This window comes from Anolis carolinensis, chromosome 4 (assembly GCF_035594765.1).
Source record: "Anolis carolinensis isolate JA03-04 chromosome 4, rAnoCar3.1.pri, whole genome shotgun sequence".
Taxonomy (NCBI): Eukaryota; Metazoa; Chordata; class Lepidosauria; order Squamata; family Dactyloidae; genus Anolis; species Anolis carolinensis.
The window spans coordinates 159,774,308-159,792,693 of NC_085844.1; the positions used below are offsets into that span (position 1 = coordinate 159,774,308).

General features: G+C 37.9%; 1 long non-coding RNA gene across 2 annotated transcripts in view; it reads right to left on the minus strand.

The window, feature by feature from the left end:
• Positions 1–17,053, minus strand: part of LOC134298341 (uncharacterized) — a 28,921-nt gene extending 11,868 nt beyond the window's left edge. For both annotated transcript variants that reach the window (XR_010005368.1, XR_010005367.1), the window contains exon 1: positions 16,646–17,053. This is a non-coding gene — a long non-coding RNA (uncharacterized LOC134298341). The remainder of the gene's footprint in view (positions 1–16,645) is intronic.
• Positions 17,054–18,386: the final 1,333 nt, after the last annotated feature.

The window sequence follows — 18,386 nt, forward strand, 5'->3', positions numbered from 1 at the left end:
TGTTCTAATCCTGTTTAGCCTTTTCTGCATGGTACAAAAGCCCTTGAGGGCCTGAATAAGGCAGAGCCATTTGTTTGCTCTCTTAGCAACCATAAAGTGCAAGCAGTTTATTACAACCTTATTACAACTCATGTAATAGATCTGGGCTGGCATCCTTGCAGTTTAGCTCTGTAAATGCCTCTGAGTGAAATCCACAGCTTTTACATCAGCCAAGTGCAGCACTTAATTTACAATGGGAAAAGATCATACATGTTGTTCTCTGGAACTAGACATATGGCTCTCCCCTGTGGCCATAAGAGGGCAAGATGAGAAGAGTAATCAGAAAGTTATACATTTGGTCCTTAAGGAATTGTCATTATGTAAGAAAAGGAGAAGAGGTTAAAAGAAATGCAAGCGATCTGTAGTTCTTTTTACAGCAATTATTCTTTGCCTCTTAACCTGTACAATAGTTGAAATTCCCAGTAAGCACTCTACCGGATCCTGAATTGAATCAGGATATATATTTTAGAAGTAAATGTGTTAATATATAACATAATAACTTTTGTGGTAAAAGTTTTGTGATACATGCATATGTGTTTCTGAGAAGCAATGGTCAAATAGTGCCTTATTAAAATGAAAGATTGCCCATTTGTTTAATTACAAACAACAAAAAGTCTTCTAGTGCCTCTTTCCTTTCTCTTCAGGCTAAATTTCATTAACCTTTGTGGAAAATATGTAGAAGAAATTTATTAAAGCTAAAGAAAAGGACCTTGCTCTCTCTATGCATTAGTCATTAGTTCAGCTGCAGCAAAATAATAAATACTTAAACTCTGATGAGCAACCCTCTTTAGGCTTCTCTTCAAGGAACTTTGTAATAAGTGTTACCCTTTTTCTCATTATACTGGCACTGACCTATAAAGTCCTAGATAATTGAGAGGTTGAAGTAACACCATGGAATAAGAGACCAGATAACAAAATATGGAACAAAGGGCCATTTATTGACCCATTTAAACTGCAATCAAGAGCAGTAAAAACTAACCTAAAGAGAGCAACAAAGAAATAGGTCATGACAGAGGCCAGGTATCACACAATGACTACCATCTCATCCACCTCTGGGAGAACACCTGACCCCAGGGGCAGTTCACTTAATGGCTTTCTGGCCCAGATAGTCATTACTGGAAGGCCATTTCAGGGGCACTCACTCCAAAACTTTATAAGAGAAAGTGGGAACCCCCTGGTCCAGCCCCAAGAGGAAAAATCCCAAGATGCCCCCAAGCCCCACAACTTGTAAGGGCCATCCCGGGTATCCCCCTTCACCCCCATATAGAGGATGCCAAGGTGAACACCAACAATGTTCTCCCCCCAGTTCCTGCCACTGGAAACTTAATAGCGCCACCTGAATAAATGTCTTCCTCCAATGACACAATATGGAGTAAGAGAAAGAAACCCTCCCTTTAAGAGAGGGAAAAATTGTACCAACCATCCTAAGGCAACCAGCATTCCCTCATAATGTGCCGAGGGCAGGCGGGAGGGTTGCTGGGTGAAAACAGAAGCGGGGGGGGGGGGGGGGGGGAGATGCTTAACCCTCTGCCCAGCCCCCTCCTTCCTGCTGAGACTGGTGTAAAACGCCAGTGAATGCATCACCACTGGTCTCTTCATGGGGCTTCAATTGCTTGCCCCCAGTCAAATCCTTTGGCTGCTGGCAAGACTCATCATTTAATGCAGTTCAAAGCTAGCTTCAGATTGCAACAGCCATGCAACAAACTCTCAAAAAAGCGTGCAAAAGAAAGTCCTTAATGCGTATCAATACTCTGTAGTTTCTGTAATCACCATCTGGGCCTCAAATTGTTTCCAGGATTTCCTATATGAAACTATTTTCTTCAATGTCACTTTGAAACTACATTACATAGTCAGTGCAGATGGAGCCAAAATCTGTTCCATGGAGTCTCAGAGGTCCACACTGACCCAGAACATTCCTCAGTTCCACAACTTCCACATTTTCCGATGAATTCGATGCAACAGGGACCTTTCTCAACATGCATCCTGCCAGTTGTTACGATTTGATGAGCCATATTGTTTTTCAAGAAATGTGATAATCTTTGAAATTTGAAAGTAAGGAAGGCTACTACAAGATAAAGGCTTTTATGTGGAGAACTTCAGAGTTCTCCAACAGGGTACATCTACGATTATCTGGTTATATTTATTATTAGCATTAGGGATATGTGAGAAATTTACTCAATTGGGCGTTTTATGGATTGAGCTGACCCAGACACCACAATGAATAAAATTTTAGTTCCTATAGTCAGCTATATTTCTTTTCCACGCCTGTGTTCTCTAAAAGAAAAAAAAGAAAGTGTTTGACAACATCTGTAGATTTGAAAAAAATGTGCAAAAAAGATTGCATGCATTTCTAAAATGTGCTAAATTTTAATTGATGGGGGCATGCATCCATTTGAAAAAAATGCAGAAAATACGTGCAGGCCTGTCATTATAAATCTGCATTGAATCAGTACAGAACAGATTTAGAGGTTGTATGAAGAGTTTGGCAGAAATTAACTTGACAAATATGCACATATGTAGTAATCATTTAAATGCCATATTTAAGTTTGGGCTGTTTACTTAAGCTTTTAATTGGTTGTCTTAATAGTGTTGCTTTATGGACTCTTAGGTTTTATGAAATTCCAATCTTATTACACTTGTGTGATTCTTATTACTTGAATACCTTTTATAGTGGAACGGGAAGACAGATTTTTTTTCAAATAAATTTGAGAATGTTACCTATATCTTTTTCAAAAAGTATGTTTTCATCACAATCATATCACAAGATTATTGTTTGTTTTTAATCATTTACAATGCTAAGTATGAAAAAAAACTGCTATGGCTCAAACTGACATATCCAGGAGTCCTTTTCTTTCATTCACATCATCTCATTCATTCACAGAATCTCTATGAAACACACTATAGTCTGTTACTATCAAAACCAGTGTACAATGGTAAAACTTTATGCAGATTGTGCGGGGGAGTTTCTGAAAAGAAAATACCAGTAGAAATTCCCACTTTGAAGAGAATCTAAGACTCTGAACCACATGTTGCTCAACCTTTGTTCCTTGCTTCCATTGGTTTAAATCAGTATATTTTTCATTCAGAAGTGCACTATCTCTCTCCTTTTGTGAATATTCTAATGCTCATGGAATTCCATTTTAGCTTTCCTCTGAGAAACTGTCATTCATTCCACAAACATTTTTTTTTCCTTTAAGTCAACTAGTACATCTTCATGGGAGCTTTTTGCTAATGGAGACAGAAATACTATTCTAGCCAGGATTTAACACATTTCACACAAAGATCCATCAAATGTACTATTTTCTCAGCAAACACAGAATTGTAACTTACTTTCTTTTCAATTGTTGATACCTCATCACTCATAATGGGGCCTAGCTTCTAGGGAACATGAACATAGTCATGTGCAGAGATTGCTAGTGCTTTGTTTATAAATCAACAAACAGACACTATTTATAACTTTTAAGCATCAAAACCCCACACGTAACCATGTGAGAACATTCACAGTAAAAGTGCTGTTGTCAATTCCCCATAGACCAGTTGTGCTTATTGTGACTTTAGAACTTGGCACATAAATTATTTATTTATTTTATTTACATTTTTACCCCGCCTTTCTCACCCGAGGGGACTCAAGGCAGCTTACAATTGGCAAAATTCAATGCCTACAAATTCAATAAAATCAACAACACAATTAAATCAATTAGCAATACATAATAAAAACATTGTACAAAGCTTAAAAACATATAAATACTTAAGTCCATTCGTCCAGCACCTTGCACGTAAACCCTTAGTTTAGACCATGTCAAATCATAGTACCTACTCATTAAATGCTTGTGGACATAGCCATGTTTTTAGGTTCTTCCTGAAGCCCAAGAAAGTTGGGGCTTGCCGAATATTACTGGGGAGGGTGTTCCACAGTTGAGGAGTCACCACTGAGAAGGCCCTGTCCCTTGTTCCCACCAGCCACGCCTGCAAGGCAGGTGGGACCGAGAGCAGGGCCTCCACAGACGATCTTGGGGTTCTTGATGGCTCATAGGAGGAGATACATTCAGACAGGTAAGTTGGGCCAGAACCATTTAGGGCTTTATAGGTCAAAACCAGCACTATGAAATGGGCTTGGTAACATATTGGCAGCCAGTGAAGCTGGCATAACAGAGGAGTAGTACGCTCCCTGTATGCCGCCCCAGTTATCAATCTGGCTGCAGCCCATTGTACTAATTTGAGCTTCTGGGCCTTCTTCAAAATTATGACAAACACACTGCTAATAAATATACAATCAATGTTTGGGCATTTTCTTAGCTACACTGGTTATTTGCAAGTTTCCCTAAAGTGCACACATATTTCATAACTCCAGAAATTTCATCCATAGCTTTGGACTGTATACATTGAAAAATATGTACTAAACCTGGACAAGCCTATGTAGCATCCACAAGAACTGAATCTAACTATGACTACCTCACAGTCCAAATTATTTTATTGGCAAATTGGCTAAAATTATTTGGAAGAATGCACTTTTAAAAACATAGGGGATTATTTGGAAAGCCATCAAGAGTAATACACTGTGGGGCCTTCGTGAAAATGAAAAAACAAACCCATTAATTTAAAAATGCTACTTTTAATCTAAGGGAATACCTCCCTAGAAATCTCTAGGTGCTTCAGCATAACGCTCAAATCATGTTCTGGCAGAAGTTGACCACATAGTTGCACTGGCAAATCTAGTCAATCCTAGAGTAATCAAATCTGTGAATACAGTGTTCCCTCACTTATCGCTGGGGTTAGGTTCCAGGACCACCTGCAATAAGTGAAAATCCACGAAGTAGGGACACTACATTTATTTTAATATTTATACATCATTTTAGTAGTTATACACTATTTTAAGTCTTTATCAACTAATCGTGTGTTGATAAATCTCCTCCTCCTGTTGCTGCTTGGGCTTTTTTTTTCTCCCTTTGGTTTCTCCTTCCTCCCTTCCTTAGGCTGTAAATTGTAATTTTTTATGATTTATAATAGTCTTTTAGAGTTTATTGAAAACCACGAAACAGTGAATCCGCAAAAAGTGAACCATAAAGTAGTGAAGGGAACACAGTAATCAGATCCCCAAAAGCTGAACCTGAAAATGTAGAGGACTGATTGAAGCTGGATCATTCTGGGTAATACTGGCCATCTATAGGGCCCCAAAATAGCATGATCTGTCCATTTACATTCTCCAAAGCTTGAGGAAGTTTGATAGCATAATTGAGAGATTCTGGAATTGAATGTAATGCAGTTATGCTCAAATGTGAATAGGTAAAAACAGAAACCCTGTTGGATTTTTCATGGAAAGGAAAAAAAATACAAAAACTCATCCATCAATGTAGAAGAATCAATACAAGTAATATTTTATGTGCATACTTGTTAGGGATTCCTCTTCTTCAGAAGAGGAAGGGGAGCAGGAAAGTGTTCATGAATCTGAGGGTGAGTTGGAGGAGGAGATTTTGCAAGTACCCACTTTTCAGGAAAGGCAAAAGGAAACAGAGCAGAGATGTCGTTCAGCTAGATTAGCTGCCAGAAATGCAGCAGAGTAATTAGGAACTGCCCTAGCAACTGTGGGGGAACTCAGAGCTATAAAGCAGAAGCAGATGCAGCCAGCTCTTGCTGGTAACAAACTGACTCTAATGCCTTCACTTCACTCTCCTTGAGCCTGCTTCTAGTCTGCATCTGGATTTATTGCTGTTTCTTTGTCTGAAGTAAGACTGCTGTTTGATTTGAGAGTTTACCAGAGACTGTGTTTGCCCTATGACTTCCTTGTTTCTTTTTGCATTATTCAATTGAATCTGCTATACTTTATGTTTGCTGAAGTAAAGCAGTTTTCATTTACTTACCACAGTGTGTTAGGGCTGTTCTTGAAAGACAAAACTGGACAATACTTGAGAGGGAAAAACTGTGTCACTGCTTTCTCTTAAACTTAGCAATGGTTCTCAAACTGTGCTCCTCCAGGTGTTTTGGACTTTAGATCCCAGAAATCACAGCCAGATTACCAGCTGTTAGGTATTGTGGGAGCTGAAGTCCAAAACATCTGTAGGAGCACAGTTTGAGAATCTCTGTTCTAAAGTATTTTTTGTAGCTGTGAACCAATGTCTTAAGAAAAGAGAGAAGAGTTTGCACTGACAAAACAATATCAAGCAATGATATCCAAGTGGAAATATAAACACTACATCAAGATGCATGCTTTTAACTACAATAAAAATGTTTTAACAGTCAAAATTATATAACATCCCACCTTTGTTCATTTTACCCATAAATATGAGGAAAAACCATAGGCAAAACTCACCCAATGATATCTCATCATACTTAATTACAGCTGGTTTACAAATTAAGTTTTAAGGATTTATCCCCTAAAATAATCATACACAAAAGATTGTTTTTTGAATGCTAGTTTCTGAACATTTGTGTCTTCCCAACAAAATTCTGACCGTTAGGGAACTACAGTTACTCTGTAGTTGCTGAGAAAACAATGTTAGCTCACGCCAAGAATCAATTAAGACAAGGAGACAGATCCAGCTCCTTGTTTCCAGCAAAAAGAACAGGTGTTTAATAATTTACATAAATTATGCAAAATCCTAAGCATTTACAGTAACCAAACACTTAGCAACAGACATGAATGGAGAGGTATGTTGTTGAAGATGTTCTGCATTACAGTGGCGCCTACTACCATTTTCACAGTAATGAGTCTGCTAGGCTTTCCATTCTATGCTTTGTTTTTGATAGAGAATTAGCATACAGTTCTAATTGAATTTTCTGGTGAACCAAGATCATTGGCCACACTGCGATTCTTAAATAATGGTGATGACAACATTCTATTTCAGGAAGCAATCCACACAATTGCTTTAAAGTTCTGCCCATTGTAACTTGCCATGTTTGTCACTATCACTAGTTGCACCTTTTAGAAAGATTTCAGCTCTGTTCTGCAGAAGATGGGATGCTTTCGCTAACCTCTGTGAGCATGGGGAGAAGCTATTGATCCACTGGTGCATTTGATACCAAATACAGGGAAGCCTATGGATTTTTTAAAAAAAACTGTTTTTCATCAAACTCTCTCTTCATTATCTTTACTCAGCCCAGCCACCCTCAAGGGCCAGGTAGAAAGATTCTCCTCCCTTTCTAGGAGCATCCTCTCTACTTTGCACTAGACCGCTCTGGGTCCCCCTGAGGGAGAAGAGCAGTATATAAAATAGATAAAATAAATAAATAAATAAAGGAATTATGAAGTAGATAGAATTGGATGTTACAGTATAAAAAGGAAGACACTTTTTCTGTAGAAGAATAGATGCATTCCTTCTTAGTATTTCCTTCATATTCAATCTCTTATAGTGCTGAAGAGGAATACTTCCTCACAATAACATGAGTACAGGCATGTGGCGTGCACCAAAATCATTTTTATGCAGGAAAAAGTTTCCTGAAGAGGAAATGTTCTTTATCGAAGAAAGTCACTTTCTGTACAGTACACAGACATTTTTGTGTCTGCAAAAGCTTCCCATATTCTTCTCCAAATATATGCTTCAAACTTTAGGAGTGGGGGGAATGCAACATTCTTGCTGGTCTAGTCTTTTTCTGATATGACTTCCCAACTGTCAGAAAATGATTTTTTAAAGATGGGGCTAATTATGAAAACATCTTCCATCCCTAGTTCACTGTATTTTGGGCTGAACCAATGAAGCACCATGTAGTCTTGGAAGCATAACTCTATACATGAAAGATGCACCTGTGGCACAGACTGGTTAGCAGCCAGCTGCAACAAATCACTCTGACCAAGAGGTCATGAGTTTGAGACCAGCCCATGCCTGCGTCTTGTCTCTGTCTGTGTTCTATGTTATGGCATTGAATGTTTGCCTTTATGTGTGCAATGTGATCCACCCTGAGTCTCCTTCGAGGTGAGAAGGGCAGAATATAAATGCTGCAAATAAATAAATAAATAAATAAATTCCAGATCAATACAATTAAAATATACCTTATGAAAAAGTATTGTCTAATTTCTGAAATGTGATATAGCTAGCAGGACATTTTATGTTTTGTATAAACTATGCAAATTAAAACTATATCCCAGAAGAGAGATTCATTTGTCTATTGCAGCAGAAATAACAAAGAGCCTTCTGGTGGCTTGATACCTAACAAATTTATTGCAGAATATGATTTCATGAACTAGGTGTGCATTTTATTTCAATACATTTTTTCTGTTTCTGACTGCCCATGAAGAGTGGCAAGGAAAACTATACAAGGAAGCCCCATTATCCAATGTTGCAAACCTTGTTCAGCTAATCATTCTGATATTATCCATACACCATATTTTCCAAGTACCAGTACTTATGCAGTAAAAATGCCACCCCTTCTCCTACAAAAAAGACAGAGGGAGATATCAAGACTCTGGAGAAGATTCTTAGAACTTTAACAGGCAAACACCCTAACCGTTCGCTATATTGGCCAATGAGATTTGAGTACCAGGAATGCTGACTAATGGGTATGTGGGAATACAAAAGACAGACTGAATGAGAAATAGATGGAATAGACAGACCGGAGAACTGAACTAAAGGGATCTCAACTTTCTGTTGACTCATTTGTACATTTTAAAGATAAGAGAGATATGGCCAAAATTCAGTAGTGTCAAGCCACATATTTGACAGACAATTGTATGAGCTGCTAGGTTGTCTCAGCCTTCGTGCAGGGAGGTATCCTCAGACTCCCTGTGCAAGTGGGTCAAAGTTGAAAAGCAGGATAAATAGCAGCAAGCAGCCCGGTTATCTGTTGTGTTTGCATGTTTCTGGCATAAGAGAAGGAAGTCATTCGGTCAAAAACTGGCTATATCTGGAGCCAGGCATGTAGCCGGGGGGGGGGGGGGTGCTTGGGGTGCTTGAGGGGCTTCACCCCCCCCCCCTCAAATTCTCAGGGTGGTCCGTGAGAAGGCCTTACATTTATTATTTAAACTGTTATGTTTATTCATATCATGATCTGATCACCATGCTCAATATATCCCATATGCATGGGGGTATTGGGATAACGATTCAAAAGGTTTGCTAGGGTAGACCCTCTCCCACTCAGACTCAGCCCCCCCCCCCCGAACCAAAATCCCCGCCCCTCCTGAATCAAAATCCTGGCTATGGGCCTGTCTGGAGCCATCTTTTCTTAAGTGGAACAAAGGCATTATGGAAATGATGGTTTGAAATATCATCTGCTGAAAAAGCACAGGAGATTTCATCACCCACCTTTTCCACAGTGTCTTGGTTACAAGGGTTCCTCAGAGCCAGACAAACACATTAGAAAAAAGGTAGCTCCAGACATTGCTAGCCTCTGACAGAAAGAATTAGTCAGAACATCTCCTATAACCGTGACAATTAGGTGGTCTGATGCATCAAAATTAAATAGGATTTTAGCTTATGTCCCTTACATTACATAAGGTATGTATGACAACAGCTGTTCTTGTTTAAGTGTATCATATCCAAGTCTGGTTGAAACACAGAAAACCATGAAAAAGGAGAGTAGGAATCCCATACTTCTTATCTACTACTATTCTTATTTGGACAGTAACAGTAGAGGAACAGCTTTAGGTGGCATATGCTTAGACTTCTGTTTGAATAATAACAGAAAACAGAAACCTGGAAGGGGAATGTCAACTGCTCATGCTCTTCCCCAGTATTGTGAGATACGTTTCTTCTTCATTGATACAAGATTTAAATGTTTAAATATAAATCAACATATGCTATTTTTGTGTAAATTGTTTCCCTTTTATATTATCCTTCCTGTTAAGACATTTCCTTTGTAGCTATTTTGAAAGTACCCACCCACTTACAAAGCCTATCTGTTTAACTGTGTATCCCAGAATCTACATTTATAGTTGAGTCTTGACCTCTTCCATTTGAAGGACCTCAGACAATTATCTTCTCAATGTAGGAAGATTCAGGATGACAATATTTGAGATTTTTTCTGTAGGGTCAGACTTAAGATCAGCAAAATGTTGGTTACCTCAGCAATTCTGTGTGAGCCGTTTCTTAGATGCATTGACAGAGGCCCAATAGGCCACAGAAAGGCTGCCAAGTTGATGTACCTGCCCAGATAAAGCCACTTCCAGTGTTACTCTCTTCTAAATAAACTTCCTAAGACCAATGATAATATTAAGAATGGATGAACGTTTCTAAACAGAATCTTTCTAATCATAATACAATGTGTACACAATGAAGAAAGCAGATAATCTCAGCAAGTCTTAATGCCATTCTAATGGAGATTTCCTTGATTCCCCTACAGAATATTACTAACTTGGCAAAACCCTAATTGCAGGCCCTTTAGGCAAATAGTGTATCTTAGCTTTCTCTACTAAAGATATATGTGTATGTATAATTGGGCTTTTCTACCCAAGATTTTAAAAAGTAGTAAATGTCATATGAATACCAACAAGAGAATGGAAATGTCTAGCTGTGACCGATGACATCTAACTAATTTGTACTAAGCTCCCATTTTGTGTGTGCACAAGCATTTATGCTATAACTTGAAATATGTGATATATAGAGCAAATATTTTGGGGTATGAGGTATTGGATAGATATTGAGCAATTTTGGTTTGTGTTGTGTTACTGAATCATTATAAGTAAAAAGATCCAAAAGGTAATCTAAAATTTAGGTTTTATTCATACCCTTTACCATCCACCAAGGAATAATGGGCAATACTTAAACAAAATCTGCATAAATGTGAATGCTTCAATGCTGATTACTTTTAGAAACTGTAGTCCAAGTCATCAGGAAGCCCAAAGTTTTACCTATGTAGGTTTGAAAAATTGCAGACACATCTCTAATATCAAGTGGTGTGTACCTTGGATGGTCTTGATATCCTATTTATAAATACAATAAAAACATATTTTAAAAGATATCCTATTTATAAACATCCTTTCCAGTCAGGAATATATGTACTTAATATAGATGGTCAGTGTTGGGAATCATATGGTGAATAGATCAAAAATGAAAAAGGCATCTTTCCCATCTAGTACTTTGGTATCTACTAGAGTTTGGTTCTCTCCATCCCATCCAACCAGTGGATATCATATTTGATGGGTGCTCAAGCTCTATTATATATATTTGTGAGGTAAACTGAGTCCCTTATATAAAAGGGCAAAATCAAGCTTTGTTTCTGGAATATTTTTGGATAGAGGAGGAATATTTTCAGGTTGTGAAATGAAAACTCCACAGATATAAAGGCTATGTGAAACAGGGAATCAAATTATCATTGAATTAGTAACAGAAACAAGACGGCCTTTTGCTCCCCAAGCTTGAAAACTTAGCTGATTCAACAAAAGCAGCAACAAGGCCTATAGTAACTAGAAGACTTATCAGCCATGAGTTTGTCTAATCCATGCTTATTTATTTATTTATTTCAATTATTTATACCCCGCCCTTCTCACCCGGGGGGACTCAGGGAGGCTTACAAGTGGCAATTGATGCCGTTACACCGTTATACAATAAACTAAAACATTAAAAAAGTTAAAATAGTCATAAAATACAATAAACAAAGTTTAAAACAATGCAAAGTGCTTATGCCATTCATCCACCAGACCTTATACAAGAGCCTTAATTCAGACTGCGTCAAAGCCAACACATACTTATTCTTCAAATGGCTGCATACATAGCCAGGTCTTCAGATTTTTTCTGAACCCCAAAAGGGACGGAGCCTGCCAAATGTCACTGAGGTGGGAGTTCCACAGCCAGGGAGCCACCACCGAGAAGGCCCTGTCTCTTGCCCCCACCAGCCGTGCCTGAGAGGCGGGTGGGACCGAGAGCAGGGCTTCTCCAGATGATCTTAAGGTTCTCGTGGGCTCATAGGGGAAGATACGTTCGGACAGGTAAATTAGACCGGAACCATTTAGGGCTTTGTAGGACAAGACCAGCACTTTGAATTGGGCTTGGTAGCATATTGGCAACTAGTGGAGCTGGCTTAACAAGAGAGTAGTACGTTCCCTGTATTGCCACCCCAGTTATTAATCTGGCTGCCACCCGTTGTACTAATTGGAGCTTCTGGGCCATCTTCAAAGGCAGCCCCATGTAGAGCGTGTTGCAGTAATCCAACCGGGATGTGACCAGAGTGTGGACCACCGTGGCCAAGTCAGACTTCCCAAGGTACAGGCGCAGCTGGCGCACAAGTCTTAGTTGTGAAAATGCTCCCCTGGCCACCGCTGAGACCTGGGGTTCCAGGCTCAGCGATGAGTCCAGGAGAACACCCAGACTGCGAACCTGCGTCTTCAGAGGGAGTGTGACCCCGTACAACACAGGCTGTAATCCTATACCCTGTTCAGCCTTACAACTGACCAGGAGGACGTCTGTCTTGTCTGGATTCAATTTCAATTTGTTAGCCCTCATCCAGTCCGACACAGTGGCCAAATTAAATTAACAATCAATCGTTTTCAAAAAATTTTGGATTTTGCTACTATGCCATTCTTTCTGAGGATTTTCATTTTGTCCAATTGCCTTCAATCCTACTTTAATTAATATATTTATAAACTAATAAATGTTTCAGATCTTTTTTCTCACCTGAGTCATGGGGAGAAGCGGGTAAGAAATATTATTATTATTATTATTATTATTATTATTATTATTATTATTATTTTCTTCAAATGATTATCCTTTTAACTGAAGGAGTGAATATGAATATTTATTGACCAATCTTTGAAACATTTTATTTGGATATACTTTGTTTCCTACTCTGTTGTTACGTTATAAACAAAACGTATTGATAGAAGAGCAGAAATGGATCTGCTCACCCTGCAAATCTGTTTATATTGCTAAATCTGCATACCATTCTGGATATATGTGGAGTTATAAGTGAGTATTTCTATACAGAAGGAATAGCTTCAGGTTGTATACATCAACACATGAATGCTGAAGCAAAAGCAGTAACTACAAGAACCTTACTCTCATATGTGCATATTCACACTTACGTCACATGAACATAGTGGAGTAAAGCTATCTTGAACTTGAATAGATGTAATGAGATATTACATTATGTTACCTATAATGGGATCCCTTCAAAGCATATGGTGAAAGAAAATTTTGTATCTTACTATATTGCTCCCAACACACAAAAGGAATGAATTATTGACACACAAAGAAAAAAAATCAATATGAAGATGATAACCTAAACCTATTTCTCTCTCTCAAAACAAATACAGTTTCAAAATAATTCTGTTTAGTATTATAGTATTGGACGGCTCCTGTGATTTCAATGATATAATGTCACACTGAGAAAGCATTTCTCTTTTCCCTTGTAAAATATAAATCACATAGTTACATGAACAATAAGGAACCACTCAGCTGGTCTTCCCCAGTGATAACCTAGATATGTATGAGTTTTTCTTCAGTTCTTCAAGGCTTGCATAGCTGGTAGGAGAATGGAAATAAGACATACATAATAAACAAACATCAATACAAAGAAAAAACAAACCACGGCCAATAAAAATACAGATCAGATGATATCATCTGAAACTAGGAAGTTTGTGCTTGGGTAAGGATTCTAGCATCACTGGAAGATACTGGAAAAGAAGTCAACAATAGCAAGGGCAAAAGATAATTAGAATTGTAGTCTAGGAAGGAAACAAGTCCCCCCCCCCCATTATGCCATGATTTAGTGAACCAATTATGGTGCCCTCAATCAGCTTCCTGTGATATCCAAGCCAAGAAACTGTGCATAAAAAGATCTCCTGTCATGCCTCCACAAGATCTCTCACGGTTTACTCCTGTTTAGCCCCAATTTAGTTAGAGGGAATTAATATTTTATGTACAGTTTGTGGAGTTAGTCTAAACAGCATCTTCCTCCTTGTGTTTGAAACTTCCCTTGCCCTGTCCCTTTAAGACTCCTCTCAAAGGGGGAGCCTCAGCCAAGACCCTTCTGGCTCCTTGAGGAGTCAGGCAGCGATACTGGAAAGTGAAGAATAAGGAAGGTGAAAGAACCACAAAAAAGAAGATCACATCAAAGTTACACAAGTCATAGAAGTTAAATTAAAGCTACATAAAAATAAAGACACAAAGTAAAGCCACATCGGAGAAATTACAGATTGAGATCCAATTGAGACCACACTAAAGTGATATCCAGTCAGAATTATGTTATGTTTCAAGGACTTTAATTCCCCTTGTTCCGTCTCCCAGGAGTTTGATTTTACAAGCTGCCCATAGTTGTAGAAATAGCACCTGTTTGCATTCGTTCCAGGGTTGCTGCAGATTCTGCAGCACTCTGATAGTTAGCCATTAGTAGAATTTGTAGCCAACTTAGCAAAGTCTTTGCTGCTTGCAGCTTGCAAATGTATCTTTTTGTTCTGGAGACCACTCCTTTTCCTGGGGAAAGAAGGCTCCATTTTGAGAAGCCTCTTGCCTTCTAGACTGAAGGAAAAAGAACTCAGATGTGCTTGTGTGGCCAAGCCAGGCCAACTCTGACAAAGCCATCATAAGTACTGACCTCTGCCTTTAAAACCAGTGCTGAGCATAGATAGGGAGAGACTTGCTCTTTCTAAAAATAGTATCTTAGCACTGGGGCAGAGAATATCTCAGGATTTCTCTGCCACTGAAAGAAGTTCTACCTACTTTGCCTCAAAAACTAGCTTTGAGCTTAGATAGTGATAGACCTGCTCTTTCTGACAGCTCAGGGCTAGGGTAAAGAGGATCTCAGGATCTCTTCACCTTTGGAGGAAGTTAAACCAGCAACTAAATTGAAAAAGCAAGAAAGGAACATCTGTAAGATTTTATAAGTTGACTGTTTATATTTGCAACCTTAACTACGTGTGCCAAGTCTGCCAAGGACTTTGTGAAAATAAAATTTTGTTTGATTGTTTAACTTGAAGTGCCTTTGGTTACTGGGATTTCCAGAGCTTCTAAGTAAGGCCCCCGCAGTTCACCTGGGCAAAGGAAGAAGCACATCTTAAAGCTTTAAAAGGTGCCTGGGTGTGACGGCATACCCCACACAAAGACTGATAGTGAAACTCTTGAGGAAAGGAAGTTTGAAATCTATTATTTAATAAATTGAAGTTGTTACTTCAAATGTGTAGCATTTAATCTGTTCCCTGTATCACAGACACCTTCCAAATAAATGGCTAATGCCGGGGCAGATCATCCCCCAAAGATGTGAAGCCAGCAGAATGCATTTAATATGTAGTTTTCCAGTATGAACGTCACAGCAAATCTTAGTTAGACATTATGGAACCCTTTCTAAAATTAACAGAAAAATCAGGATAAAAAATAAACAGAAAACTCTTTTTATATTAGAAGTTAGTTAGTTGATATTGATTTAGGTGCATTTAGCTTGATCCGCTGAGTTGTTGAACTTGCTGACTGAAAGGACTGCAGAGAAAAACATACACATCTGATTTAGTTGTTTATTTTTCTTGGTTACTTGAAACCCCTCTATTTGAACACTGTGATAGTAAATTTGTACCCTTATATCAAATGGTAAAATCAAGGTTGTTTTTTTTTTGGGGGGGGGGGGGTATTCTCAAGCCATGGAAGTTGGAATCCATAGGTATAGAATCCATAGTTATGGAGGCCTGACTGAATTGTAGATGGGGCAGTCAGAAATGGTATACTTTTAACCTTAAATGTTGTCTAAACACCTGCGCTATGAATTTTCAGTTCATAATTCACCCTTGTAATTGGGACTTTTCATTGTGTCAGGCAGAAACATTGTGATAATTCAATTTCTCTCTATTTTGCTTCACTTGATTTCTCTTTTAAAACATTTTTTTCAGGAAAATAAATAAATATATCATGAAACTCAGTAAGACATCGTGGAAAATGGTAGATTCTCTGATGCTTATTTTACAAAGGAAAAACAAAAGTTTCATATTCAATTGTTAGGTTGTAGCTTTTAACAAAAGAAAGAAAGAGAAAGAAAGAGAGACAGAAGACAGATCAGATTCTGTTCTGGATAACAGAAGCAAAGCCTGTATGATCAAAGAAGGAATGCACATAGATGAAAAATCTGAGATACATGTTATTGTTTAACTTTTTAAATGTTTTTCTTTTCTTTTAAATAAGTTCTTCTCTTATTTGGCATAATGCATCTTCTTTGTACTGAGATACTAAAATCTCTTGAGTTTTACTTTCATTACATTTCTCAAAATTCCATCAGGTTTCTGCCTCAGGATAAGCAATTTATTTCTCCCGACATATAAATTTTGGTATATGTTTGATAGACACTCTTCCTAGTAATATGTGCAGCATATTCATTTTTTACCCCCTTACATATGCACATTTTTATTAATTGACATTCATTCAACTAAATTTAGAAAAGCAAAGAAAAAGAACCTCACTTTATATATATCACAGTCTTTGATCAGTTTATACTCACACACACATATTCACAAAGAGAAAGAGAATATATATTATTTTCCATGAAACATCCTGAGTATTCACAATGCATTTTGTTTTGTCTACATGCTGAAGAAGTATGATGATAAATTGTATGTCTGAGAGCCGAGGCAAAAATATTTTTGTAAGCATGTTAATTGATTATTTCATTTTCATCCTGCTAAGAGAAGTAACATAAAACTTGTGTTCCAGATATCAGACTGTGTTGTCCCACTTTTTAAAAATGAAAAAAAATGTGTACTTACATTATTTACTTCCCACCTGTGAACCATGGGAATTTAGCAGAGGACTAGGTAACTACAGGAGACAAATGTCTGACATGACCAACCATACCATTGAAGGATTTACAAGAATGTCAACTGTTATATTTCAGTACTACAGCCAACAAAGTCCATGTGAACTTTATGTAACAGCACATTCTTGGCTAGCTCTTTAATTCCCTCCCTGTAGAACTGTTTTCTATCAAATTTCATTTCAGCTGGAGTCACAATGTGGAGAGATTATGGTGTCAAACTCTCTCTCTCTCTCTCTCTCTCTCTCTCTCTCTCTCTCTCTGTGCTTCAATTGGGAAATGGCACACAGGTTTGGGAGCATGCACCATAAAGTTCCTGAAAATAACTTCAGATACAATCGGGGATTTACAATAAAGTAGAATTTAGTTTTGTATGTCTCTTAGATTCCGGATAATGGTGCAAATCAATGGACTTACTACAGAGCAAGCAGCAGAGGATTGCATTCTTGTCATACTGATTATATTTTGCTTGTCATGTCACTAGTATCTGAAGGCCTGGAAAGAGCACGTATCAACAGTAACTTGTTTTCCCCTTCCTGGCCAAGAACTCATAATCCAAAAATGCTCTAGTAATTTAAAATACTGAAGCAAAACTGCCTGCTGTAGTATTTTCACTCTCTGAACCTTGCTTTCTGTAATCCCTTTTCTTTCCTGTTAATTTTATCATAAAAGCTTTTAAAACTAGATATACATTTTCTTTTAAATTCATTATTGTCAGAATTTCATGTACCACAGTGGCTATAGCATGTCAATATTTAGTTCAAAGGTTATATCTGATGTGTGTTTACCAGTTTTGCAAGTTGGTCAGGTTCAGTTTCTCTCTAGAGCATAAGGATGATATTAAGAATAACAATCTTGACCTATATTTCAAGGTTGTTGTAAGCATCAGGGCATGACAGTATATGTTGTTTTAATTAACACTCACACAGTAGGAGTGTAGGTTTGGAAAGAAAATATTTTGCTCATATAAAAATCTCAATACTGATATTCACCTTCAGTTTAAAATAAAAGCATCACATTTATTGGGGGGAGTCTCTTTTGGACCTTGCAGAACTATGAATGTATTGAAATATACAATTTTGGCAATCATTAGACCAATGATTTCACTTATTAGAAGATAACACCTATGGTCCTTTGCCACACTGAGTTATATCATTTTGTCTGTTCACTACACAACTTAAAATTGTTGTCATCTATTGACATACTCCATTGTGGTGGGAGCGAGTGTGGAGCATAGTGCATATACCTAGTTCCCAGTGTGAAATACACCAGATCTCTGTGTAAACTCATTTCAGTGTCAGCAAGTATCCCATGCATCAGCATAACTGTAGATGGGGGAATAATGACATTGTACCCTCCATAGGATTTCTGCCCGCCCCATGAAATTTATCTTCAGCTTCCAAATTCTGTAGTATCACAGTGATTTAAAACATTATATGATGAGTGAGAAATATAGTCTAGACATCTTAAAAAAGAGGCAAGAAAAGGTATCAAGAGAATTAGAACACAGAAAACATAAAACTATTTTAGGTGTGACAGATTTTCAGAGCCTGCAATGATAGAAATCTGGGGACTGGAGGAAAATTCATTTAAGGGATGCAGAATTTTTATGGGGGCAGTTTCCTCATTTTGCCCCTTCCATAACGACACTCTTAATCCCATGTTTCACTAGATAAATACCTCTGCCCCCCTTG